A 23,409-nucleotide genomic window follows, 5' to 3' on the forward strand; every position below is an offset into this window, starting at 1 on the left:
ATAATTATACTGGGTCCTATTTTCTTCATCCCTGATGTAAACAATACTCTGTCTGGGTATTAGAAGTATGACAGCCACTGAAAACCCACGTTTATACCTGGCGTTGACTCCGTTTGCAGTACTTCTGGACCATCAAACCCAAAACAAGACAAACCTACTTGAGGCTTCCGCCCACTATGGTCCGGTAGGTCAGGCCGCCAGTTTCTAACATATGCTCTCGGGTACGGTCATTTGTAGTATTGGATTAGTTACCTCCATACACAAAATGAGGGGGATCTGTTTGACTAATTATACAACAATTGATTCAGGAGGGGGCCCAGCCATGTACCTTGCAGTGGGGCCCCCTCTGGTTTCATTATGCCAGTGCTGCGTAGAGCAATATTTAACATGCTTACATTAGCCATGGCAATGCACTTCCACCCACTACGATCCTGTTCCCTAGGGCACCTGGTGAAGAGGTATCATGCCTCATGGGTCCAGGATGCAGTGGTGCCCGGCAGGGGTGCGTACCTACCTGGGTCCTAGAACATCCCATGGGATAAATAGGACCCCCTCTCATGAGGTTAGGATTGGAGCTGTGCTTCTAATGAGCTGCAGGCGCTCTAAACATGCCTATTTCAAAGTGAAGTAACATGCTAAAACAGTTTGCATCGATTTAGGCTGAAAATGAATGAATATGAGGAAAATAAAGTGCCGCAAAAATGCTGCTAAATTTCCATATTTGAGCCGGTAAATTTCCACTTTTGTGGCGGTAAATTTTCTAATCCATGCCACAATATCCTGGGGGGTCTGCCTAATAGCGAGGTTCTCTAAGTTACTGAGCTTTGTGCTGTGCTGCATCCTGTCCCCTGTAATTCAAAAGCCTCACAATGATCGAACGCGGTTTCGCCCTGGCATGGGCCATGGTGCAAGGATTTAATGGGCACTCTCAGCCCCAAAAATGTCCAAGAAAGTTTCACCCCACAGTAAATCAGTGAGAAGTTGCTCCACAAATATTTCCCTATTGCCAATATAAGTAGACTCTGCCAGCCCCACAATTTAGAGGAGGTTGTGTCGCGACCTGCACTCATGATACTCTCCCTTAGCCTGCAACATGAGGAGTACCTTATTGATCTTCTTCTGAGTCTCTGAGGCTGTCACCTGCTCATCCTCCACTTCTGAGAAAGGCCTCTCGGCCATGTCAAGTCGTTCAGTATATTTATCGAGACTCTCCGAGATGCGATCCACACGAAATCACAGTACGTCGATATTGCTGTTGCTTTTTGTGCAATTGTACTGCACAGTGGCCTGGATCTGACCCAGTGCACTGCCCATGTCTGGATTGCTTCTTCGCATACAGTCTCCGGCGCGGCCATGCCATCATCGCAGACTTGGAGGTCTCCCGCCGTTCATATTGCAATTTAGGTTGTGATTTGTCAGTTTTACCCATGGTGCAGGGTCACCCCGCCGAGCCTCTCACTCTGTTTACCCAAATCTTTTGAGTCACAAATGCAGTTGTCTGGATGGCAGTCTGCACAATGGCACACTCACTCCTGCATCAAGGTTCAACTGCCTACCGTTGTTGGCTGTACGTTTGCATCAAGGAGTGTAACAAGGTCAGTGCCCAACAAAACACCTCATATGTGTTTTATGCTGTCATGCAATGTCCCTTGAGGGCTCCCATGTCCTCTGGGACTCCCTGTGCAGTCTCCCACACCACTTGAGCAGGACTCCAGAGTCAGGCAGTAAACATCTCTGTGACAGCCCTGTCACTGTAACGCCACCTCCTGAGCCAGCGTAGCCGGAAGGACATACGACATAGACCCACACCCAACACTTGTCTCTGGGTGCTTCACACTTACTAGTTCGATGGGGCAATAGGCATAATAAACAGCTGGAATGGTCGACCACCACACTCATCCTTCAACAGTTTCTCGCTAGGGCCGGTAACCTCCTCTCTCTCTGACCATGACCCGGCTCTCCCACCAGGCCCGGTGCTAGCGGGTGGGCCAGGTGGGCCAGGCCCACCCAAAGCTGAGCCTGGCCCACCCAAACAGGAGCCTTGGCCCTTGCAGTGAGGTGAGGTCTTGAAGGCAGGCGCGCAATGGCAATGGGCCCAAAGGGCTGTCGGTGTGTGTGTGTGCGCCCCGGCTGAGAAAGCTTACCGGGTGCACACACACACACACACACACACAAACAGTTTTAGAAATTATAGCAGCCGCTCCCGAAACTTCATAGGTCTTTAAAAGACCATTGATATGGTAACAAGGCTTAGTTTATTTTTTCACCCCTTCATCTCCACATGGCGAAAGGTGACAGATTCTTTCTTTGGCAATGGTCACCTTTGCCTACTGTTCTGCTGTGTGGATATTTCTTTTCCTTTGCAGTGCAGGAGAAAATAAGTTTATTTATTCCTATTCACCTTTCCTGACACCTGCAGCTGCTTATCACATCAGGCTATGACACAAAGTTTGTTTTATGGAGTAGGTAAGAGAATGCAGTATTATTAGTTTTTCTTTTTTTAATTTGCACAGGCCCAGCAGGACACATACTTCGTGTGTGCTTCATTTAAACAGTGTTTATCATTATCATGGCTGATGCAGGACAACAAGACAATACAAATGCCCAGATAATGCTGGTAATTATTGATCTTGCTCTAGAGCAATCATTTGTCTGTTAGTAGTTTTTAAATGCAGATGAACTGTATTTTATGTGGAAGCTCAGTGGGTTACTGCCTTTGTCACAGGGATCACTGTGTTACGTGCAGTTCAGAAGTAACAATCCTAACATAGGGCAGTGACCATTGAATTGTCACCAAAGAGCTGCATACAAACATGAATGGTATGGTTAGAATTTCCTCAGTCTTTCATTATTCTAATGTTGCTAAAATGAGTATGTTTGGGCAGATATACATTTTTATCAGTAAAGCTGACCCCCATGGAATACTCTTTCAATCCTAAGGTTGTGTTTCCCCACACCAAACCCTCTTAAAATTTACTGCCCACCAGTATGGATGACATGTGATTACTACACCTTGTAATCCTCATTGACTTATGTGACATTCCCTGTAGACTGGTTTACATACTTGTATGATTGCTTGTCGCTGTACAATGTGTGGGTGGTGTAAAGTACTGTGACACCCTACACTGATATGAGTAGCGCTATACAACAAATGAAATGCATATGAGATAGCGGCTACGTAAAGATGAGGGGCACTGTTGGAGGGTGAAATTGAGGGAATCCGAGGAAGAGGTCATGGGGTGGAGGGGGAGGTAGGGAGAGATGAGCGGCACTGGTGGAGGGTGGTAGTGAGGGAGTCTGAGGAGGAGGTCATGATGGGGAGGGGCTACTGAGAGATGAGGGGCACTGGTGGAGGGTGACAGGGTGACAGTGAGGGAATCCGAGGAGGAGGTCACATGGGGGAGGGGCTATGAGGAGATGAGGGGCACTTGTGGCGTGTGGCAGTGAGGGAATCCGAGGAGGAGGTCAATAGGGGGGGGGCCATAGAGGGATGAGCGGCACTGTTGGAAGGTTGTAGTAAAGGTATTTACAGAGAAATAGTTAATTGGTGTGGTGCCAAAAAAAGACTTTTGCATCAGCTCTAAAGCCGGCCCTGTCATGGCCTTTCTGTTTTTGTTTCTTTAATTAGCAATCGGGTCATATGGGCTACTGTGGAACATACTTTAAAGTGTGTGCTAATTATATTTACTGCTATATTCAATGTTTTAAGTTTGAAGGTGACTTTAATAATGAAAAATGAAAGTGGAGCCCAGTGGTGCCTGATATGGGGCTGGGGCCCAAGGTCAGCTGTGAGATAAGGTGCACTGGAGAGGAGTAGTGGATAATCAAGCCTGTAAGGAAATGAGTGTGTTGCAGAATCCGGGGTCAGGTGGAAGTAGTAATGAAGAGGAGTTCTCCCTGAAGGCGCGCAGAGAGGGAGCCCGAGAAGTGTCACTTGCATGATACTCTCACCTCAGAAACCTCCTCTTCCCATCAAAGGAACATTACATGGAAAAAACACTTTTTGAGAGTGATAATATTTAGAAAGAGATTTGGAAAAGAGTGCATTTTTACTGGACCTTGTAAGACTAAGAAGAGATGAAGAAGGGCCCTGAAGGCAGATTGCCCGGACATATATGCGACAAATCGAGCCCGCAGTGGCCCACCCAATTGCACCTTTGGCCCATCCAAATAAAAATTTCTGGAGCCGGGCCTGTCTCCCACGCAGTGGCAACATGTAACAGAGGGCCTGGAGCCAAAGCCTCTCCCCATCACTTAGTTTCAGAGAAGTGCAACTAGGGGCCCCGTCTCCTCTCATTGGGTTCCCCGATGCCATTCAGAGGAGTGAGCGATGTATCATAGGCCTCAGCCAGGCCTCACTGTCCCCCTGCTCGCCGACTTGTGGGAACTGACTTCACCCACTAGAGCATGCAACAGTCCGTTGCACACACCGCACACCCCTCCCATCAGACATCAGACGGGGCTTTCCAATCTCCAAGGGCTTCTGGCACCCAGGAGTTGCCCCTGGAGTGCCTCTCTCACTCACCGCAGACCGGCACAGATTGAGCTCCCTGGTCCAGCCTCGTGGTCAGCACTAAATGATCTTCGAGGGCCTGCAGCTGTGTTGAAACGGCGTCCTTTCAGTTTCAGCCCAGAGACCTGCAGCTACAGGCTACATTCAGGATTACCGAATTCTCTCGGTGTCTCAGAGCACCAGAATGTATTGAAGATTAATTCACGGCTGAAGGAATTTACCTAAATGGGGGCCATTTTCAGGCCTGGCAAGCTTTCATCACAATGTATTGGATAGTTGTTTACAATACTCATTGCCCAAGTATTCTTGCGGTTATCAGGCAACTTAGACTAGGGGCCTGCTTGCGATTAGCTTATGTAAATAGGTCTTTTTGAAAGGTCAGGGCTCGACAGGCCTTTCATTCAACGGGGCATTCGCCAAGTGGGCTGAAACCCTTATGGGCCAGTTTTGACAGCTCTGGCTGTTTCTGGTGCCTACGTCACATTCCCACCTTCCCAAGGTTAATTTCAGCAAGTGCCAGGATGCTTCAAGAGAGGAGGAAGGGATGGGGAATGAATAGAGAAAGAAATCAGAGAGGAAAAAGAGAAAGAAAAAAAGGAGAGAGAATGTGTGGATGAAAAGAGAGAGACAGTGCGAGAAGATGAAGGGAGCAGGCTGATTTCAGAATTTTTGCCATTGCTGCTTTTGATTCCACAGTCCGAACTTGTAAAATATTCACAATTTAACATGCCATCCATAATGAGGCCCAAAGTCAGAAACTAAAGCTCTTGATTGGCGTAACTATAGTTACCCAACTTCCACTCGTTGCATTCAGCCAGCAATTATATTGTATTGGACATATTGGGTAAACATGAGAACAACATTGGAATTTTGAGAGAACGTAGAAAGGCAATTATAGCTTCTGCTTCAACATTGCAACATTAGATTTTCTGTTTCTCGCTGCTCAATTTATAATGTTCTCTTCGCAGTAGATGGAAAGTTGTAATCACTTTATAGATCTTATGTCGTTAATTTTCCTCTCGCTCGTATAGGTACTTGACTTCATCTCGAGTTTATAACTCCATAAAGGCCAATGAACGAATGGTAGATCCCTCGTTAGCAGGCTGCAATGTCTTACTGCGTAGTCATTGCACAATAATGTTCAGTCAGTAGTGTCGTTATGTTCTTAAAGGGCTTTAAGGCTTTAGGATAATTATTGGGATGAGTGAGACTGCCAGTTTCGAAAAATACAGTTGTTTTGAATTATGCATGGTGTGTTAAAACCATACATTGATTAATAAGGAAGTTCTCTGTAAGATATTCGTGAGGTAACGAATAGAACATCTAATATGATTGCTTTTATAATTATTTCGAGGACTTTGCTGAAAAGCATTGCTGTCAAAAGCATGAACGAGTACAGTTTCTGGAACAAGTTCAACAAATTACCCACATTCAAAGAAAGGTCGAACATAATCTAATTGATTTATGAAACATAACATACTGTGTGGGAGATGAATGTGCCTATGCTTTTATTAATTTGATTAAATGAAACCTGCCAACCTCGTCTAACCTTATCCCTAGCATTTCATGTTATGGAAAATTGTAGAACATGTCCGAAAAAGTAGAATTTATACCAAGTTCAAAGCAATGCATGGCTGGATCAAGATTTTTTCACTCCTAATACATTCAGAAGCCCAATATAGCTAGCTCATCTGAAACCTAGAATCGTTTCAATTTATGTACTTAAATTGAAAATATTCAAACCAATTTACCTAAGTATATGTTTTGCATTTTCAAGACAGTTTGGAATTCAAACAAAAGTTAATAGAGGAATAATTTAACATGACCAAAAGCAAGTTCTCTCAACAAACTTTAAAAGCCTTTACATATTGGTGGCCAGATTTATCAAAGGATTGTGTTGCCCTTGCGTCACGTGCAGGGCGACGAAAGGGCAACACAATCCTTAAGTCTTGCATCACTTGGTAAATCTGGAGTAACATATGGTGGCAAACGTCGCTGCCTTGCATTTAGTCTGTGCTGGGAAGGCTTTCCATGGTTGGAGAGGGGGTGTCTAAACACAATTCCTATATTTGGCAAGACAGGCAAACCTGGGAATTTGTCAAAATGCCATGCTTTCCCCATAAATATCTTTAGTTCTCCCTGTTTTCCTCATTCAATTACAGCACACTTAGAAAGGGGAAGAAACCACCTCTAAGGATTGTATTTGTGCAGGAAGGTGTCCCATCCTGCACAAAAAACAATCCCGCCTGCAACACAGAGACCCTTGCACCACGATGCAAGAGTGCTTCCATTTGCACTAGATTGCACTCAGTGAGCCAGCACAAGGAGAGAGCAGGAATTATTCCCTGACTCTGCTGAAGGAGAGATGGACTCTGCCTTCATCCAAGTGATCTCCAAGGGCTTTTTGGCCTGCATCCTGTTGCTTGAGACTCAGGGATATCAAAGTCTGTACCCCTGCTCCTGTGCCTGGCTCACTGGAAGTGGCCCAGATACTTACAGCACAAATTTCGCCAATTCTCCTGTCTGCGTATGGCAGAACCAGTGCTTCAATGCAGTTGTGAGAGTAAAATCAGCGCACCATTTCAGAACAAGCGGTTTGCCTTCAGGGATCGATGCATCGGACTGTGTATCACCACGGCTGCAGCTTGATAAGATTGAAACATCCCCTCAACTGCATGGCAGAAACCGGCTCATCGCTCAATGCTTCTCGACTCTGGCACCCGTCAACTGAACTGAAGCATCTCACTGTTTGGGACCAGGAAATGCACTTTGTTCACTGGGGCTTTTTTGGGTCCTGTAGCCAGATTGCTCTCCATCACGGTAGACCTGAACTTTGACTTTGCCCTGGTCCAGCACTCCCTAGTATAACCATTTTAGCACTACTTGCTTCTAAGCGCTTTAATGCATCTATTTCTTTAACATTCAATATCTCAACTTCTACACATTGGATTTTTGTTGCTTTGGTCTTTTTTTACTCAGAATCCCTTTTTCTGTTTTTCAAAACTGTTGTGGAGTCTTTTTGTGGTATTTTCTCTGTGCCACTGTATGAGTTATTGCACAAATACTTTACACATTGCCTCATAAGTTAAACCTGCCTTTTCTGTGCCAAGGTACCAGAGTGTGAGCACAGGATACTTTAGATTGTATTGTGACTTACCCTGACTGGTAGTGTGGTCCTTAGCTAGACAAGTTGAATACCCATGCAAACTGGAGTCCCAATTTCTAACATGTGAGCATTACAATATTGCATATTATGGTAATTCCACATTGATTAATGAGGATAACTTATCAAGGTTAAATCTGGAGGGCTTTGTCCCAAAAAAAGGCAAGGTTCATGAGTTCAGATTTGGAAATTAGTGTGGTAGCACCACATTTTACATGCTATAGACCATTCCATAGGGGTCTATGGTGGATCCACTGAGTAATACTAAACCCAGATATTTACGGTACCACAGATATCAGCACTACTAGTGTGGTATTACCACATACGGTAATTCTGATATACTTCAGCCTGATGGTCTTAGAGGGTTAAAGCTGTAGTTTTTCAGTAACTGGAATGGGTGTACTATTAAAGCTAAAATTAACTGGTACTGGATTGGAGGAGCTAACTCTTGTGGGTCCATGAAATGTATGAACATAAAATGTTTCTTCCTGTCCTTCACCCTTGCATGCACTAACTTTGATACTGGGTTGATCATCATGACTGACTGAGCATTACAGTTTACTCACCACTTGGTTAGCTATCTAAGAATGATAAGTTACGTTTTGGCTTTAAGGTTATTCCTGCAAGAGCATTGTTCGTTATACTACATGCTCAAAGATGAAACTGAGATCTGAGAAGTAACTTTTAACAAGTACAAAATCAAAAGTATCCTCTTGCTGTAGCAATGGTAGTGGAGAGAACCATTGTAAAGAAGTCTTTCCAATAGTGTAGGAAAATAGATTACTTATTAGTTGGGGAGGATACCAGTCCTACCCAAGTAACAAGACCCACATTTCTGAAAGTTAAGCTATGGCACAGAACAGACAGACTTAACTTAGGAAAATGTGTTAAACATTTTTCAGTCCCAAAACAATTACAACATTAGAGTACAGCACAATAAAAATTCGACAACCAATTTCTAAAAATCAAGAAAAATGTAATAAGAAAACCTGACAACTATGATTGTAATCCAATGAGGGGAGCTGGATATGTAACTTTTTTTTAAAGGTTTTTGGTCAAAAAGTGTAAATAATGTGTAAATCAGAAGTCACTGTTTGTTGTTGAGGAGGTCTCTCTGAAGCCCTTGATTTTGGCAGAAAAAGCTCAATGCGGGAAAGTTCACATTTTGTGTCCTCTGAAGTCATTTCGGGTGGATACTTTTGCACCATCGCCCAGTCAAAATTTCTAGATTAAAGCTTATGGTCTGGTTTAGATCTTGGAGGATGGGTTACTCCGTCACAACAGTAACGGATGCCCCCAAAATATAAATCCCATGGGATAAATTGGGATTTATATTTCAGCGGAAGGGATATCTGTCACTGTTGTGACAGAGTAACCTATCAACCAAGATCTAAAAGAGTCACTGAGTCTCTTTTTTGGAGATTGAAAACCCCAGTTAGGCAAGACTGGAAGCAGTAGTAGGGCGGGGTCACAAAAGCCAGAACTATTAGTTATGAAGGTCTGCTGAATTCTTCTTTTGGATAGCAAAAGCTCTGGATCAACCTATTTTTTTACCCAGCAAGGCTGCACCTAGGGTGGATAGTCCTGGGCGGTTAGTCCCGGTCCTCCAGAGGTTAAAAATATTCCACCTTTTCATCTTTTTGGAGCAGTTCCTCTGCTCTCTTCTAAGGCTCAGAGGACCCCAAGGACAGCACTTGTGAGCCAGGACTCACTCCAGCAGTAGCCACTGGCTGGGTCCAATCACAGTCTAGATTTGCCTTGTCAGCAGGTCACTGCAGAGAAAAACGTCTTGCAACTTTAGCTGCCACTATAGCCACACAGACGGTAAGCCAACTGACCCTTGGAGTCCACTTCTCAGTCCTGGGTACATGTGGGAGCCCTTCAGGTCTTCACACACATCACAGAAAGTAGGTCCTGTCCTCCTCTAATTTTCCACAGATTCAAATGTGTTCCGAGGAGCTTGGGTGAGGTGCCACTTTTGTACAATTCACTAGCTATTATGAAGGTGGCTCCTGGCCACATCCTAACCAAAAGGCAGAAAGTTCCCAAGGGTAAACCTTCCGCCTTTTGCAGCATATCCCTTTTTCCTTAAACCAAACTATCCCTCAGTGCACCATTCCCAGGAAAAATCAAGATAGTAGAAACTTTCTGCCCCTGGAGGAGGCTGATGGCCCACCAAGGACTGTGCCTAGGGAAATGAGCAGGCTCCTTCTACGAAAAACACACCAAAGTGTTTCTCATAATAGTTCCTTCCCAATTGAATGGTGGCAAGCAGACATGCTGTCCATCTCAGCTGAGTAGTTGGCACAATAGGTGCTTCATTCTACAGGCTCTAGGATCAAATAACCGATCTTCCACAGGTCTCACTTTACACTTAATTGTGAATAGGGCTGTCTTCCTTCTAGCCCCTTTCAAGTTAAAGCAGTCCATGAACCCTTATCAATTGTTTTTCCTGAGGGAGGATTAGCCACATACCTCACACCCAGGCCTTTCTATCAAAAGGCTAAAGTCACTGTTTCTGCTCTGGGAGAGGTTTTCATTACTCACCATGGAGAATGCACAGAAAAGGAGGGCAGCTGCATGCAGGCTAAGTCTACTGGGCCTTCAGGCAGGCAAAGTCTAACTAATTAAAAATACTTTTCATATATATCTATAACAAAATCAAACTGCATCATTGCATTGGAATAAATATCAACCACACTGGTTGAAGGAACTCTGTAGTTTATTCCAAATAAAAGTTGCCAAAAAAGTATTTTATTCATACTTTCGTTTGTCTTCATATAAACAGCTACAGTCCTAAACTGTGAGAATAGCTTTTGGGAGTTAGTTACTTTATTAACTTGCCAACCTTAAATTATTGAAAGTTCCACTTTTAAATCCTATGCAGTCTACCTTGTGACAAGGCCTTCTTAGAGGTGACGTACTTGATATTTAAAAGTATAGTCCTTGTTAGACCTGGCATCTTTGGCGTGATTACCCCTATCTTTTTGCCTCTACCTCCTGTATTTTTGATGCTGTGCTGGATTTCGTTTTTGCTGGTTTAGATGCTTTGGACACTCTGCCACTGCTGATCAGTGCCAGAGTGTAAGTGCTCCCTATGTAAATTGTTATTCTGATTGGACATACATGTTTGGCATATTTGTATCACCATGAAGTCCCTAGTAAAGTGCACTGGGTGTGCTAGGGCTGGTGATGACAAATGCTACTAGTGGGCCTGCAGCACTGATTGTGCCACCCACAGGAGTAGCTCTAAAAATGGTGTCTCAGGCCTGCCACTGCAGCGCCTATGGGCAGTTTAGAACTGCCATGTCCTCCTGGTCAGTGTCCCCACTGAACAGGCCTAACCCTTCCCTTTTCGTGCACATCATTCACCCCTAGGGAAGGCCCAAGGTACCCCCCTGGGCAGGGTGCAGTGTATGTGAAAGGTAGAGCATGTACTAGTGCAGGTGACATGCTCTGGTAGTGAATTACAGCCATTTTCGTTTTTCACTATTGTAAGGCTATCTTGCTCCATAGGTTAACATGAGGGATGCTGGCTACAGTGGTTAACAGCATTTCTTCCCATAGGAACAAGATAGGACATAAGTATCTAGTATCCCTGAACTCAGAATTTAATAATACATCTTTTAGGAAAGGTGGTTTTTAAATCCTGTGTTTGAGAACAGCACTTTTAGAAAGTTACTGTTCTCTTGTCTGACCCTTCTGTGTGCCTGGGTCTCTTTGTGCATTGACTGTCTTGTTTGTGAGTGACAGGGGCTGGGGAATTCTCCCAGAGGCTGGATGAGTCAACACTAGGCTGAATGAATGCAATTGCAACCTGAGTGGTGGGAGGAGTTAGCACCTGGGCTGAATAGGGCTGTGCCTGCCTGCCACAATGCTGGCTCCACCTCCTGCTGGGCGGCTGAGGACCCTGCCCCTCACTCTGAAAGGAAAGATGCAGCCAGCAAAACAAAGTGCTCAGGATCCACCCAGAACTGGTTCAGACCGGGCTCAGGGCCCACGTGCACAGAGAGAACATAGACTTTAGGGGTATAAGTACAGGACCCCTGACAACAGAAAATTAGATCATCCTGGAATCAAGAAAGAACCTCTGCCAAGGAGAAAGCTGACTCTGAAGAAGGAAGACTGTCCTGCTGTTGCTCTGCTGGACTGACCTGCTGTTGCTTTGCTGCCAAGGAGAGGGGAAGGACTTTGCTGTGAGCTGAGTCCCCTGTCTTGAAGGAATCTCCAAGGGCCTGAGAAGAGCTGGCTCCCTGTTTTTGAAGTCCCAGGAACAAAAGGACTTCACCCCCAGTTTCTCTGAACTCTGCTGAGAGAGTTCTGTCCTTCCTAGAGTGCTTGATCCAGTTGTGGGGCCTCTGGAAGTTGAGCCTGAGCTGGGAAGCTTGAAACTAAGCTTGAGAGACTTTTGAATCTGAAAAGTGTCGCATCGCTCGCTTGCGGAGCGCATCCCCAACAGTGCGAGAAGTTTCCCGCCGCTACGAAGGTAGAGATCGCCGCAGCGCCTGACGCCGCTGCCAGAGCCGTCGCATCCTTCGTTTGCGGGACGCACCAGACCGGTGCGGGAGAATCGAACATCGCTGCGAGTGTCGTCGCAGAGCCTGTCGTCGCTGGGTGAGATCACCGCACCGCTTGCTTGCGGACCGCATCACGTCGCTGCGAGCATCGTCGCAGAACCATCGCATCGAGGAGCTGCGAGAGAGAGGATCACCGCTGGACCGCGCATCGTCGCCCCGGAGATCGTCGCAGCCCCTACGAGATCATCGCATCGTGCCTTTGCGAGAACAGACTTCCTACGGAACCTACGCACCGGAATCCACGCAAGCGGCCTTCCTCCCCATACAGACCGGATTCGTCGCAACACGCCCGCTGCTGCAGCGGGGCTGTCGCATCGCCTCCCCAGGGTCTCAGGAGTAACGCATCGCTTGTTTTCCACTGCACCAGCTTCCTGCTTGTGGAACTTCGTTGCATCTAAAAGGTACTGTGAGTAAACGTGACGCAACTGTGAACTTTTCACGCATCTGTGGATTATTTTAACGCAACTTAAAGAACTTTGATTACAACCTGAAAAACTCTTTTGAAACCATATTCTTGAACTGTGTATGCTGGATTTTTGTCCTTTTGGTCTTGTGTAGTTTAGAATAAATAACTTTATTTTCCTAAACTGTTGTGGAATCAGTTTGTGGTGTTTTCACTGTGTTACTGTGAGTGTTGGTACAAATACTTTACGCATTGCCTCTGGTTAGCCTAGACTGCTCAGGCCAAGCTACCTTGAGGGTGAGCAGGGGTTATCTTAGAGGTTTATCTCCTTGCCCTGACTAGAAGCAAGGGTCCCTATTTGGACAGTGGTACCTACCTCTGCCAACTAGAGACCCCCAGTTCTAACAGTCCTGTTGTGTCAAAAGGGCTGTTTTGACCTTCACCTGCCGGTTTCAAAGCTGCATGCTACACATCTATCCTGAAACCATGTTTTCCTTGTCGGTTTAGTAGATGGCAAAATATGTGTTTTAGTTCACATGTGACTTTGCAACCTCCATGCCATTGGTGTATTTACTGCATCATACACTATGGCCTTAATGAAAATTTAAAGATGACTATTGGGTGGTATTCTATTTTACCATGTTTAGGGGTCAGATCAACTAGAGTGGGTATTTGTCAGCAGTGTTCCACTGTGCAGATTAAAAGAAAACAAGAAAACAGCAATACAAGTAAGCAAACAATGGAGGTAAGGGTTTTTCTCACAGACTGGACCATCACTTTTCTAGGTAGTTACAATCAATTAGATATAATTTTCAGTGCCCTTACAGTGTTGTCATATACTGAACCTGCTAGAGTCTACTGCCCTTAGTTTCTCCAAAACACAGCATTTTTGCTAGTTTACGCAAAACTTACAATACAAAAATATTCTTACATGATTGGTAAAAGACTGATTAAAGGACAATGAGTAAACACTACTCCATAAAAACATCCATTAAATGGTACTGTAAGAACTAACATTGGAGTCAATTAAATAGCAACACAAATTAAATCTGCTGCAATTTTTGGAAACTTGAATAGAAAGAGAGAACACAAAATGCAGATGCTCCTAGCTAATAATAAAGGAAAGTTATGATTTAATTCAAGACAATCAAGTAAGTATCATGCCTCTGAACTTGATGTTTACTAAATGGGAACCAGGTTTAAGAGTAAAAGACTACAGTACCCTAGTCTGAGATATTATCTCCAGATCACTTTCACAGCATGAACTTATGGAATTGTTGCTAAAATATTCAAAAACATGATGTAAAAATTAAGCAGTTGGTAGGAATTAAGGCTCTTATTTAGAGCTCGGTAGGCGAGACAGTCCATCCCAAACTTGACGAATGTTCTGCTCTCCACATTATTAGTGCATTATAGACTAAAATCTCCAATCCATGGTACGACGGAAGTCTCAATGAGGATAGACGAGACATGCGAATGGCAGAACGCACCTGGAGATCAGCTCCCTCTGCACTGCACCTAAAAACTCTGAAGAAAAAGAGAAACGCCTATTTCAGGAAAATAAAACGCTCAAAACTAGACTTCTTCAGCCTCCAGCTCGACCAAGCAAAAAACCGTCCGAGAAAACTGCTTGAGCTAATCAGAACACAATCCAAGGAACAACCACAACCACTCAGCACTGTGCGCGAAGCTCCCTCCTGTGAAGACTTCTCCGCTTTCTTTATCCAAAAAAACGACAACATAAAGAGCAATCTCCTCATTGACGCAAACCTCTACTCCAAACCCCACTGCATAGCACCCACTGAGCCACAAAACGATGCTACATGGTCAATCTTTGGCACCTACTCTGAAGAAGAAATTGGCAAACTGCTCAGCACCTTGAAGCCATCCAATCACCTCACAGACTCCCTTCCTGCTAACGCTGTAAAAGACTATACCACTTTGCTTCTCCCACTCTGGAGTAAAATTATCAACAGCTCACTTCAACAAGGAACCATACCTGACTCCCTCAAAGTTGGACAAGTCACACCTTTACTAAAGAAACCTACAGCCAACCCCTCTGATCTGAACAATTACCGTCCCATTACTAATATCCCCACTCTCGCCAAACTGCTGGAAAAATGCGCACAACTACAATTGACTAAACACATTGAACAGTTTGATCTCCTCAACCGTCATCAATCAGGCTTCCGAGAAGGACACAGTACAGAAACTGCTATGACTCACATAATTGACGACGCACTTCAAATGCTAGACCAAAACGACACCTGCCTCCTCATCCTTCTTGATCTCTCTTCAGCATTCGACACCGTTAAACATGAGAACTACTAAACACAAGAATGGGTTTATCTGGAACTGTTCTCAAGTGGTTCACTTCCTTTCTACACAACAGCTCGCAGAAATTCAAGAGCAACAACCTGATGTCCTCGCCAATACCTGTAACGCTGTGCATCCCCCAAGGATCCTCCCTATCCCCAACTCTGTTCAACCTAGTTATGGAACCTCTCACCACCTTGCTACAGGCATCCAATGTACACTTTCACAGGTACGCCGATGACACCCAACTTTATCTCAAACTACAATCCCCCAAAGACATTTTGCTCCTGAACTCAACGATCAGAAGCACCCAATCCTGGCTGGCCGATAATCATCTCAAACTCAATGCTCTGAAAACAGAGTTCCTTCTGATCTCACATCCAGCGAAGATCTCCACCACTCAAATTTGGCTTAAACACCTAACCGCACTCAATGTCCAACTCACCATCGTGGACTCAGCAAAATCTTTAGGCATAACCCTCGACACCAATCTCAAAATGCAGCAACATATCAGCAAGGCAACTAAGGGAGCGAACTTCCAAATCAATGCCCTGAGGAAACTTAAACCTTTCCTCCCAGCCAAAGACTTCCAAACCGCAGTACAAGCACTAGTCATCCCTCGAATAGAATATGGCAGCGTCGCCCTCTGCGGACTCCCCCTAACTACTACCGCACCCCTAAGAGCTTCTCTAAACGCTGCAGCGAGACTCATCACTGGGTCAAAAAAGCACTCTCATATTTCTCCGGACTTGAAATCCCTGAACTGGCTGCCTTTTGAAGCCAGAATACATCTGAAAATCGCCTGCATGACACACAAGGCGGTACACCTGAACTCTCACTCAGAAGCTGACAATCTCTGGCGGCGCTAGAAACACTAGAGGCACAAACAATCTTCTGCTGAAACCTCGTAGATTCCGGAAGGAAAAAACCTATAAACGCTCCTTCTCAGGAATGGCACCCAGGATCTGGAACTCACTCCCTCCCGAAACCAGGCTCATCTCTTCCACTACACTCTTTAAGAAAGAAGTAAAAGCTATCCTCATGGCAAAGTACACCTGAACTATTATTTAGGACTCTTTAAAGACTCTGCACCGATCTGTACTACTTGTTTGACCCCGTTGCTTATTTGTATTACTTGTATTATTGATTTACATGACTGGCTTTGCCCCCACTTATTTGTACTGTTTGCTCTTCTGACTTACCTGTTTGACTATGCTCCCTCATGTACCCCTTCTGTGTAAAGCGCTCTGATATCTGCAAAGATCTTGTCCGCGCTATATAAAACTTTCAAAATAAAATAAATAAAATAAATAAATAAATAAATAAATAAATAGACTAGGACACTTGCAATACTACGGATAAGATATCCGTCATATTTTCAAAATCTTCCAAATTATACATAAGGCAATACATCTTTTCACAATCAATCTGAAGAGACGGAGTGGAATAGCACTTAATATCATTAAAAAACAAGGACTTTACTATCTGATAGGAAAGTCTTAATTTTATGGCAGAGCTTGAGACTCCAAATATGTTAGCTCAAAGCATGCTGTCTACCATCTTAGACACATGCCACACCTGTTTAGAATGAAGGTCTTGCCTGCAAGTTTAGGCATTATTTATTGGCCCTTATAAATAATGATACCACAAGGTATGTTAGATATTGGGTGTGATAAATAACACATATTATGAGTTATTGGTGAATAATGTTTGGTGTTTATTAACCAAAATCTGCATGGTACGGTAAATAACATAACTTGTTTTCTCTGTTAAAATGCAGCAGGTTTGACCTGCCACAATTTAACGAAGATGAAGATATTTAACCCATCCGATAATTATCAGATGTGTAAAATAGCTATTAACTCGTATTTCTGACCAATGCATAAACAGAGGTTTACATAAGGGCTGGAATATAACAAGGCACTCATAATCAGGCCCATTGTCACCTTTAAAGTAAAGGTGCTTAACCAATCATCTGTTCTGTGACTGACCTCCAAATGACCTGGGTACCAAAGAATGCCTAGAAGTGATTGCTTCTCTGGAGAAAGGGGCTTATAAAACCCTAATAGCTACTGTTGCACTTTGTAGTATCTGTAGGACCTGGCTATATAAAGTGGGTGCTGAGGCAATTATCCTGGTATTAGATATGCACTGATTTAATCATCATACCAGTACCTATGCATGTATTGAATTATTGAAGAACCAGTCATACACTTGTCTTATCATTCAGGCTCTACTCATGGACTCATCCAGACACCCAGATACTAGTGGTATACTCATGCAAATACACAGGCAGTAACTATGCAGATATGGAATAACCCATGGAGTTATGACATATCATGGAATTATCTACGCACTACTTGTATCCTCATGGAATCACCTAGACACTACCTATGCACTCATTGAATCATCCAGGGAGTATTGATGTATTCAACCACAAACCCATGTATTTAAAAGTTTTACTGAGGAATATTTAGTCTTTTTGAACCATGTGGGGAGTGTTATATATGCTACCTGTCACACACTCTTTGCAAGCACTCTGAAGAATTAGTAAATCCTGTGGTTGGATATAGATTAATGTACAGATTTGTTTATGCAGCTTTCCCAAAATTTAAATCTGATACATTTAAGTAGAAAAGTACTGTGATACTAAATACACTGGTGACACAGTCGTAGAGAGGCATGCAAAAAGCTATTTTGGTGTGTTTATGGATTTACAATGTTGAGAAACTGTATGTACCTTTACACTTGGGTAATGCTGCGCAGAACCACGAGCCTTTTGGCTGTGCTGTGCTGCATTACTTTCAAGGCACAGGGATGTCATATTTACAACAATATGATGGATCCCTGTGCTCCCACCTGCGCTGGCGCACAACTGGCTGTCATGCTCCAATGCAGGCACCATGGTACAAGGTTGCCTGTGTTGCGGGGAGGATTGTTTTTGTGTTGGAAGTCATAGGTTTGTGCACAAAAACAATCAAGAGAGGTGTTTTCCTCTTCCTATGTGTGCTGCAGAATCCAGTACGCATAGAAAGCGGAAAACGAGGAGAAATAAAAGTATTTCTCCTTGTTGTGCCTCCTTACACCTACCCTGGTGAGGCATAGAATTCCTATGTATTCCCTAGTATATGGATCATTGTAAATCTGAGAATGTGGCAGAATGCATGGGCATTGCATAAGAACACCCACAGCAAACACCCATGACATGCTCCTTTCACGCAAAGTGCTGCGTGAAAAGGGCCTGTATTTACAAGGCCAAGAAAAGCGACGCAGAGTGGCTTTACGTGGCCCTCTAAATATGGAGAATCACTCTATGCCAAAGGTGTGCCAAAAAAGTAAGGCTTTGGGCATTGGGCTTGTAAATACACTCCCTTGGCTTGATGTTCATTATCAAATTTACTCCAGATGGGATAAACTGGTCTTTCACCATGTATAGGTTAGAAGTGAGAAATGGTGCTGCTGTGTTGTAGGACAGGGTGCTAAAATGTTAAAAGGTAACTAATAAATGTAGTTTTGTGTTTTGCTTTGGGTTTGCTATATTGAAGTAAATGCATGTAGTATTATAGCTAGGTTCATTTGTTGATTTAAAACTGCAGCATACCATAAAAACCTCTTGTATCATATGTAAGTCAGTACTAAAGTAGTTTGTATATTGGCTAAGGTAATTAAAATATACTTTTTTTTAACAGCACAAGATATACATTACTACACACAGTTAGAATGCCTTCAAAAGCTCAGATGAAAAACAACAGAAGCAACCACAGTATCTCTGCAGAAATGAGTTACAAAAGGGGCAAAATGCAGAACAAGGGCTGAAAGAAAAAAACGACTGGTAAATAAAATGAAGACTTGACAAAATAGTGTTGTGCCTGAGGAAACAAAACCAGAGGAAACAAAACCAGAAGAAACAATTAGTGAATAGAAGTACATTTAGTATAGTTTCTAGTGGAGAATGAATACATACTTCTTTCACTGAGCCTTTCTTTAATGAGGAAAGCCATCTCCTGGATAACATATTAGTCCATACTATTGATGAAAGAGGATGATGTTATGAAATGAAGAACAGTAGTCCTATAGCAAAAGAGGTGATGGTACCTAGAAATGTACAAGAATTTATTGCAGAAGATGTACAAGGAAGGCGTAGTCAGGATCCTGTAAATAAATGGATTTATAATAGTGTTTGTAGTACTAGATAGCAACCTATAGATCTATTAAGATCATTTCTACAAATCTCTCCAAGGCGAAGTTTAAAACACAAAAGGCCATATGTAGGTAGCTAAATACCGGTTGGTAACGGACGATATTCAGTAAATTTCCTGTTACCGACCGGTATTTAGGCTATTGAGATGTAGGAGTCCAAAAATAAGGATTCAGTAAATATGAATCATCAATACCGAATCCCAAATTACCGATTCGGAATTACCGATTCCTTATTTACCGAATTGGTAAATAAGAAACAGTAAAAAGTAGAAAAGAGATGTAGGAAAATTTGGTAAGGATACCTGCTAGGTATATCACAGTGACACTCCCTTAAACTAACTTCAGATGAATGTGTATTGGTATATGTGACTTATGGCACTCTCTTTCTCACCTAGGCGATAGTGCATATGCTGTGCGGTCATTTATCCTCATCCCCTACCTAAACCCATCAACCCAGAGTGAGAGATGATACAATGTGGCACACAAATCAACTCACAACGTTGTGGAGCACACCTTTGGACTATTGAAAAGCAGATTCCGCTGCCTCCACAAAAGCGGAGGTGCACGTCAGTACACACCCATCATCTGCTGCAAAATCATTGCAACTTGTGTAATGCTGCACAACCTTGCCACAAAGAAAGGTACAGAAGAGGAATTAACTGATTATGAGGACTATGATGATGAATTTGCACAGCCAAAGCCCAACGCAGCAGGAGTGGCACCAGCAACAGATGGGAGACAGAGACGGGCAGAGATCACATGCAACTATTTTTAAGTAAGTAAGGAGACACAGCCAGTTGTTGAATGTAATGACGTAATTTAATTTCTGAGCACTATGCCAAAAAAAATCCTCCAATTTGTCACATCCATAGTAGGAAGTAATGGGTTACTCCACCCAATACTGTCCTGAAAGTGTGGGCTGCATCACCGTCTGCACCCACGCACAACAGTGCTGGATGGCATTGACTGACTTTCCTCATTGGCAGTGGTACCAGTGGTGGCCCCAAGCCGTCTGCTGCTGTAGAGAAGTGTGGCTCAATGGTTAGAGGGGCAGACCCTAATGCAGTAGTCTGGCCGGGACCAGGGATCAATTCCCGCCTTGGGGGGTCTCAGGCTCAATTTCCTCGGACCTGATAATTCTCTCCTGGGTGCCTATTCTGATCATGAGCCCCACTCTGCACCTCTGGGAAATAGCTTGCTTAATCTCTACAGGGCCCAACAACGCTGAGGATGCCTGCCCTCACCTTGGGGGTTCCCAGGAGTGAGCTCCTCACAGGGAAAGGCCAGGAAGGGTTCCTCGGCGGTATTCGTACAAGCGCTGAGATGCCTCTGGGTAGTCGTGCGCTATATAAGTGCGTAATTATCATTTATCATTATCCTCCCGGTGTCTGTTACAGGGGGGTAATGCTGTTCCGACTGGTTGTGTCTTCACTGTCTGCAACTTCGACAGCACCAATGGTGGCAGAGTGACTAGTAAGCAGCACTTCAGAGCAGTGGTGACCTTTACCAGTCCCCTGGACACATCAGTGCTGCAGTGCGCCAGCCCCTCATGCATGGCCATGGAGCGCACGCATAGTAGAGAAGTGGCAGTTGCCAGCCGGTTCACTGCCCTCGTATGTTGCCCCATTTTCTGAGTCTCCCTGCGCCTTGTAACTCTGTCCTCATCCATTTTGCTGCACAGCAGCATCACAGACTGGGACATGTCCTGCTGCCATCTCCTTCATTCCCTCTGCCATTGAGTTGATGCCCTTGTCAATGTTGGTCATGTTATCATTGAGGCGCCTCATTTGTCGTTGGACTGACAGTATTTCCTTTCCTTGTAGGTGCTACACCTTGACCATGGTTGCCTCCAGCCCACCAAAGACACCATGGCTCTCGTCCTGTGGAGGTGGACTTGTCACACTAGCCCTGTGGCGGCGTCTCGCACCTGTGTGTGCTCCTTCAGTCATTGCCACCAAACCAGCATTTCTGACATCCAGTGGCACAGTAGGAGTTTACCCCCCTTCAGAGGAGGACTCAAAATCCAGCAGTCTGGCAAAAGCACGCCTTCTAGGTCTCACCACTGCAGGTGGAGTTGATGTTGGTGAGGCTGGCTGTGGTGGTGAGGCTGGCTGTGGTGGTGTTGTGTGGCCTGCATTGCAACAATTAAAATACATTTCTGAAACACTATCTCATTGTCCTCTGCCTGCTTATCGCTGATGTGTGTCACATGCATCGTTGTCCAGTGCTATTTCTGTCATGATAGAGGTTTCACTAACTACATCTCCCATAATGCATTGCTGGTCTGAAGTAAAAACCTGTACTGGAGTGGAATTCACATAGCCCAATTGGGGATTTGGGATAGGGGAAGGAGGGGCACAATGCTGTGCATGCTTCTTTCCTTGTTTTAAAGCGGATCACTGAAATAATATCGACTGCCAAAATATCGACTTGCCAAAATATCGTGGACAAAATATCGACAGTCAAAATATCGAGTTTGTATCTACAAACAGGTAAGTACAAAAATATCGAGTACAAAATATCGTTAACAAAAATATAGATGTAAAAAATATCGACTTTATTAAAAACAGTGTTAAATTAAATTAATATTAAATTTTAATTACTAAAATATACTTAAAACGACTTAAATTAAATTATAATAATAAAATAATAAATGAAAATAATAAAAATAATTTTTTAAAATCTTATTTGTTGACCCTGAACCCTAAAAATACCCCTTTACCCAAAAACCCAAAACTGACCCTGAACCCTAAAAATACCCCTTTACCCAAAAACCCCAAACTGACCCTGAACCCTAAAAATACCCCTTTACCCATGACCTGAAAACTGACCCTGAACCCTAAAAATACCCCTTTACCCATGACCTGAAAACTGACCCTGAACCCTAAAAATACCCCTTTACCCATGAACTGAAAACTGACCCTAAACCCTAAAAATACCCCTTTACCCATGAACTGAAAACTGACCCTGAACCCTAAAAATACCCCTTTACCCATGACCTGAAAACTGACCCTGAACACTAAAAATACCCCTTTACCCATGAACTGAAAACTGACCCTAAACCCTAAAAATACCCCTTTACCCATGACCTGAAAACTGACCCTGAACCCTAAAAATACCCCTTTACCCATGACCTGAAAACTGACCCTGAACCCTAAAAATACCCCTTTACCCATGACCTGAAAACTGACCCTGAACCCTAAAAATACCCCTTTACCCATGAACTGAAACTGACCCTGAACCCTAAAAATACCCCTTTACCCATGACCTGAAAACTGACCCTGAACCCTAAAAATGCTCCTTTACCCAAAATTTATCAATATTATTTAATTACCAATTCATTATTAATTAACAATAACAATAAAGTAAATATATTAGAACATTAGGTGTAATTATTTTAATAATTAATATTATTTTATCAAAATTAATTACTTAAAAATAACACAAAATTATATATATAAAAAATGTACTCTAATTAATGTAATTAACTAATTACAATTAATTAATTAACAATTATTTACTAATACAAAATATATTCAAAATTATATTAATTAATTAACTAATTAATATTAATTAATTATCAATTAATTATTAATTAAAAATAATAACAAACATATATTAATTAATTAATTAATATTAAATTACTTCCCACCCTATTCCCCTATAAACCCACAACCCGCTACAGAATTACATTACGCAATTATTATCAAAACAAAATTTATGTAATAAAATATTTAATAACATTAATACACACTATTCACACATATTATTACATAAAAATACACTATAAAATATTATATATTATTAAAAAATCGATATTTTTGCTATCTATATTTTATACAGTCGATATTACTTCACTTACCTGAAAAACGATATTTTTGTAGTCGATATTATGTCCAGTCGATATTTTGTCCAGTCTATATTTTAAACTCGATATTATGTCCAGTCGATATTTTGGAGTCGATATTTTGTCTCTATACCTTTTAAAGCAGCTTTGGCAGAGCTGTCTGCATCCCCAATTCCACAGACGCTCTCTGGCTCTAACATGGACTCCACAAGCCTCCCAAGTTCAGTCAGGTCATGTGCCCTGTTCCTTCCTCCTCCCGTCAGGCTGTCTTGTTTTTTGTTTTTGTGTTCAGCCATCTTCCTCTTGGTGATGATCCGGATGTCATACCACCGCTTCTTCAGTAAGTATGGACGAAATTTGCAAATTCGCGGTACACGACTTTGCGCGAAT

This window comes from Lissotriton vulgaris, chromosome 3_1, assembly GCF_964263255.1.
Source record: "Lissotriton vulgaris chromosome 3_1, aLisVul1.2, whole genome shotgun sequence".
Classification (NCBI taxonomy): Eukaryota; Metazoa; Chordata; class Amphibia; order Caudata; family Salamandridae; genus Lissotriton; species Lissotriton vulgaris.